The sequence below is a fragment of the Psammomys obesus genome, unplaced genomic scaffold (assembly GCF_907164565.1).
Source record: "Psammomys obesus unplaced genomic scaffold, mPsaObe1.curated_primary_1811, whole genome shotgun sequence".
Classification (NCBI taxonomy): domain Eukaryota; kingdom Metazoa; phylum Chordata; class Mammalia; order Rodentia; family Muridae; genus Psammomys; species Psammomys obesus.
This window is the reverse complement of record NW_026595384.1, coordinates 43,027-48,730: the sequence shown is the minus strand read 5'-3', so window position 1 is coordinate 48,730 and position 5,704 is coordinate 43,027. Positions and strand designations below refer to the sequence as shown.

Below are 5,704 nucleotides of genomic sequence, written 5' to 3'. Positions count from 1 at the left end.
TTTGTGTGAAAAGGACTTCTCAGTGGTATATCAGAAGACAGTGTGAGCACGCAAGAGTGAGGAGAGAGCTGAAACGCTAGTGTGGGAAGGACTGAAAGCTGGTGACTGTAGATCAGTGGCCGTCAACCTGTAGGTCACGACCCCTTTGGGGGAGTCAAAGGGCCCTTTCATAGGGGTCGTGCAAGGCAATGAGGAAAACACAGGTATTTACACTATGGGTCATAACCGTGGCATTGAGAAAGGTGAGGACCCCGGGTCTAGATAAAGGGTGAGTGGAAAACTGCAGCTCTTCTTTTGGATTAAAAAGTAAATAAAGTAATAGATTGAGGGAAACAGTAGCCACAGAGAAAACGCAGAGGATACTGTGTTAGTTGCTGTCAGGATCTCCTGGCCAGAGTGAGGGCCATTCCTCTCTGCTCACTACAGCAAAACCTTTTCTTACCCTCTTCAGGAAAAATCAGGCAAGATGAGGCTCCCCCCAGCCTCAGAGAAAAGGCTAAAGAACCATGATGAATAAACAGGCACTACAAAGCCAAACTTCAGACACATCTTTTTTTTACATAGTTATATTTTATGTACGTTGGTGTTCTGCCTCTATGTATGTCTGTGTGAGGGTGTCAGATCCCCTCACTCAGAATGTTGTGAATTGTCATGTGGGTGCTGCGATTTGAACCCGGGTCCTTTGGAAGAGCAGCCAGTGCCCTTAACATCTGATCCCATCTCTCCAGCCCCGCTGAGACACATCTGTGCACGTGTTTCCTGCAAACATGAAAACAGCGCTAACTGATCTGTCCTGTGAGTTGGTGACGAACTCAGGAAGGGAACATACATACAAACACAATGATGTTGGGTGTGCTGGGGCTTTGGCATCCAGCTGATGTCCTTCGTCAGTGGTTTAGAACTGTTTGGCCGGGGAAGGCAAGAAAGGAGGATCAACTGTGCTCTTGGTGACGCTGTGGACACCATTGTAGACGATGGTGGGGCAGAGCCCGTCTCAGACTGCAGTGTCTCTCAGCTCTTGCCACCATCTCCTGCAAAGTTCAGCAGACTGCCTTGTCCCAGCCACCACTCAGTGCTTTGGACCTGGACTTACGTCAATGGCAAGTCACACTGTCACTTGAATGCCTGAGAGGCCACCCAAAGACCAGCCCCTGTGAAGCCGGAAGAGTAGGCTGTGTTCACACAGCCTGACAGCTCAGGGAATGTGGAGACATGTGCTTCAGTAACCGGCTCCGCCAGTAAGGTTTCCCAGAGCCAGGCTCATGCTTGAGCACATTTCTTCTTGCTTCTTTTGATCAGAGGTGACTGCCTCCGAGCTCTGCCTCTGTAGCTGGTGGTGCATGTGTGATCTTCTGTATGACATATCAAATAGCACTTTTAGAATCATCTGTTAAGCTTTCTGGTATCCTCATGTGGCTTGTTAGAGGAGAGATGCCCACCATCTTAGGAAACAGCCTGGCATGTGCTGATGATATTTTATAATTCCAAAGTCTTGTCAGAAGAAAGTTGTGTTTTGCAGAAGGGTGCCTGCAGCATTCATGGGAGCTTCCAGAAAGGAAAACCAGATCTCCGGGAGATCAATGGGACTTGCACGCTGCCAGAAGCTTACAGCGTGGATATGGTAGCTCTGTTTTTGCTTCCACCTCATGAAGAAATTTAGGCACTAGAATGACAGAAAAAAAAAAAAAAAGCCTAGATCTGAGCCCCATGCCTGGAGGCTGAGGCAGGAGGAGTGCCCCAAGCCAGAGGCCAGCCAGGACTACGTGAGTGAGTACCAGAGTACCCAGCTAGTCAGGAGGTTCTAGCAAGACTGCCTCAAACAGTAGCATAGCGGTTATAATAATAACAGCAACAATAAAGTAATAAATGCCCTCATCTCCTCTCCTCCTCCTATTCCCACCCCTCTCCCTCTGCATGACAACATCTATGGCAACACAGAATGAAAAGGAAAGTATCAATCCTACCCTCACAAAGGGACTTCAGCACTCAGTGGAGTGCGCAATCTGGTTAGGGTCAATGTCCCTTTACTGTTGATGCAAGAGACACAACTCTTACCTCAAAGGGGACAAGAAATCATTTATTCTGGAGCCAAATGTGAGTCACTATGGCCTGGGAACACAGACTCGGGTTGCCCAAAATTCCACGTTCTGATGTGGCAGCAGTTTTATGCGATTTTTATAGGAACAGAAGAAATAAAAAAAAAAGGTCATAAATCAACACATTTCCTAAGACAACTGGTGGGAACATAAAGTAACCAGATTACAACAAACAAGGGAAACTTTTGCTATAGGCCCTGGATGCTACCCAGTGACATGCTTAGCTCTGGAGTTAGTGGAAGCCAGAGATCTGTAAGTACATTCCAGATGACTTATCTAACAGTTACAAAGATGTTAGGTCACGCACAGCAGACTGTTAAAGGGGATAAAGACAGCCCAAGATAATTTACAACATTCTACCCACCTCACATCATTACAGTCTTAGTCAGTCAGCCTTTATCACCACAGCTTCTTTTCAGGAACTTTTATTCACATTATCTAGTCAGAGTGAGGAAAAAATAAATAAAAGTTTATTTGTATTATTATTATTAATATTATTATTATTATTATTACTGCTACTATATTTAAGTAGGGGAGTAGTTCAGTAGCTGAAGTGCTTGCCTCTCAGGCATGAGGGCTTGAGATAACCCCCAACACCCAGGTGAAAAAAGTTGGGTGTGTTAACATACCTTTGTAATCCCAGTGTTGGAAAAATAGAGATAGGTAGACCGCTGGGCTTGCTCACCAGCCTAGCCTACTTGGCAAGTGCCAGGCTAGAACAAGAACTTGCCTTTTAAAAGATCAAATTAGGCTAAAGTTAACAGTTGTTTAAAGGTGGACCATGCCTGAGGAACAACAGCCAAGGTTGTTCTCTGACCTCTGCGCGCACATGTGCGTATTCACTCACACGACAGGAGCGTGCACGCACAGACACGCAGAGTTAAATTCATCATTTCCTATTAATTCTAAAATTTAGAAGGTCCATCTTTTATGGTAAACTGCCCAGATTGGGGATACAAAAATAGCAGTCCCTCCTCCCAAATGACGCAGTAGGGTGGAGGTACATGCCTGTAATCCCATCACTCAGGGGGGGCAGAGACAGGCAGATCTCTGTGAGTTCGAGGCCAGCCTAGTCTACAAAATGAGTCCAGGACAGCCAGGGCTACACAGAGATACCCTGTCTTGAAGAACAAACAAACAAACAAACAACAACAACAACAAAAAACCCCACAGAACCATTAGCCAGAGAGAGAACAGCCCAGGAAGATGGAAGATAAATCATGCTGAACCATGCGAGGAAAAATGAAGAAAGGTCCACACTCAGGCTGAAGAAGAGAGGGAAGTAAGAGGGCAGATGATTGTAGCACAGCGCACAGCAAGATTGTCAACAGTACAAATCTGAGATTGTAATAGAATGACTTCAAGTCATGATGAGTTTATAATCTTGAAAACCTTCCAAAGGAATGACTTAGACAGAGGGGAAGGCAGTAAAATTTGAGAATCATCAGATTAAGAATGGAAAGTACTGAATTACAGTGCGAGCAGTTTAAGTAGTCAGGCTAGGGTCATGCTTTCTCTTGAGTTTGGGGACTAACACCGCTAACATTCATTTTTCAGACAAAAGCCCAGTGTGTTGTGCTAAGTGAAAAGAGTCAAGCAGAGCAAGGTGAACACTACACGATTTCACTTCCGTGAGAACTCTTAAGTCTAATTCATAGAAAGAAGAGAAGGGAAGTGGCCAAAAGCGGAGGGTTGTGGGGAAGAAACATGTTGATCGAGAACATAAATTTCCACTAGAGGAATAAGTTTAAGACATTTATTATACATCATGGTTTCTATGATTGATAATAACATCTGACTTTAAGATTGCTAATGGTGTAGACTTTAGTTGTCCTCGGCGTACATATGAAAGGTGTGTAAAGTGATGTAGAAGTTAAATAGCTTGATTTTGCCACCTCAAAATGCCATGTATCAAAATGTTATGGCTCATAAATATATGCAGTTGTGTGCCAATTCATATTTTAATTAAAAATAAATATTTTGAATATGTTAATAAAAATCAGTATTTTTAAAAACATCAGCAATTATGTATATATATTCATATATGGCAATAAAATACTTAAGTTATTTTCCAAACATAAGCACAGAGATAAACCTAAAGAATAGATTTAAGAAATATAAGCACCTGGGTCAAATGCCTCCCGTCAAAGCTGACTAGTTTACCTATGGTTTAGTTAAAGTGAGCTGGGCTACAGCCAGATGGGCTCCAATACTGATGGGACATCTAGGCTAGTGTTAGCTTTCTCTCTAGTGTTAGAAGCAATGAATGTGTCACATCAACTCCATATCAGCCACCACCGCTAGAGTCAAGGTACTGGTAGACTAATACTATCTAGTTCTGTCCGTCCCAGAGAAGCCCCTCCTCCAGGGGTAAGCTTTACAGAAATACAAAGAGCCTACGGGCAAGCAGGGTCTCTCCCAAACCGTCAGAGATTATTTGTGGTAACTAAACTTTCCCATTATTTCTTATCTTCTTTGGCTCCTTCTCCTTTACACTTAACATTTAAGCATTTTCCTGTCTCTTTGAAGTATCTTAAAGGGACCTCGACCTTTCTTAATCTGTGAATGTTTAAGAAATTCAATTCAAATTTTGGCCAAACTTGGGCAAACTTTTTAAAGGGAATTGCAAAACAGACTCTTTATTGATGTGTGACTCTTCTCTTTTCTTCCTCAGAATCTTTAGCCATTGGATCTTATTTGAAGCTGAAGGAAGAAAGGAAGAAAGAAGAAATGGAGAAAAAAGGGAGGGGAAAGGGAGAAAGAGAGAAAAAGAGAGGGGGAAGAGAGAGACTAGAGAGTGTTTGGGAGTGCATTCTGGCCAAGCACTTCTATCTCTGGTGGTTAACATCTAGTCAGAAATTTTTCTGCTAAGCAGGTCACATTAAAAAGGCTGTTACTTTATTTGTTCACAAGTCTACTCTCAGGCTACGTAGCCCATTGTGGGTAATGAGTCTGGAACACCCATGGGCAACCTCCAGAGCCCAGCTTTCTCAGTCAGGTCCCAGCTCTGTGACTTACCAGGGGTGGGGGCATCTGAGTTCTCCATGCCTCTGTTTTCTCATCTTTGAAATGGGGGGAGGGGGAGGTGATGATAATAACTCCCTGGCGTGACAACGGTAATATAAGTGAGAAGAATGAAGCTGGGTATGGTGACATGGCCTTACAACTTCAATAGCTGGGAGGCTGAGACAGGAGGACTGCTGAGAATTCATGGCCATCCTGAACAACATGGCGAGTACCTGGCCAACCAGTACTACATGGAAAAACCCTGCCTCAAGAAACAAGAGCAAAGCAAAGCAAAACAAACCAAAAATTAACATTATCAACGTAAATCCCCCCTTCCCCAAAGAACTGTAGAGATTGATGGCATTGCTCCTGCCTCTCTTTGTTTCGGCTCTCTTCAAAAGCTGTTTTCTCTTCTGTCTTTTTTATTTCTATTGCATATAAATTTATAATAAAAGTCCATGTCTTAGAAACTCTGGACATTTTCATAAATTGAAGTTACAACCTTCCTACCTGAACAATGAAAAGGTCTTTTCTGGAAAACAGCATGAGCATGCCTGTAATGTCAAAGTACTATAAACATTAACTTTTTAGGATTTTTTTTT

The 5,704-nt window shown here is 43.2% G+C and overlaps 1 long non-coding RNA gene across 1 annotated transcript; it reads right to left on the bottom strand.

Annotated features, from left to right (window-relative positions):
- Nucleotides 1–598: 598 nt before the first annotated feature.
- On the bottom strand, nt 599–2,783 carry LOC129685731 (uncharacterized). Its single transcript, XR_008721525.1, has 4 exons — nt 2,726–2,783; nt 2,461–2,534; nt 2,056–2,147; nt 599–1,663 (listed from the first exon to the last, which is right to left on the bottom strand). It is a non-coding gene; the product is annotated as an uncharacterized LOC129685731 (long non-coding RNA).
- Between the last annotated feature and the right edge of the window lie 2,921 nt (nt 2,784–5,704).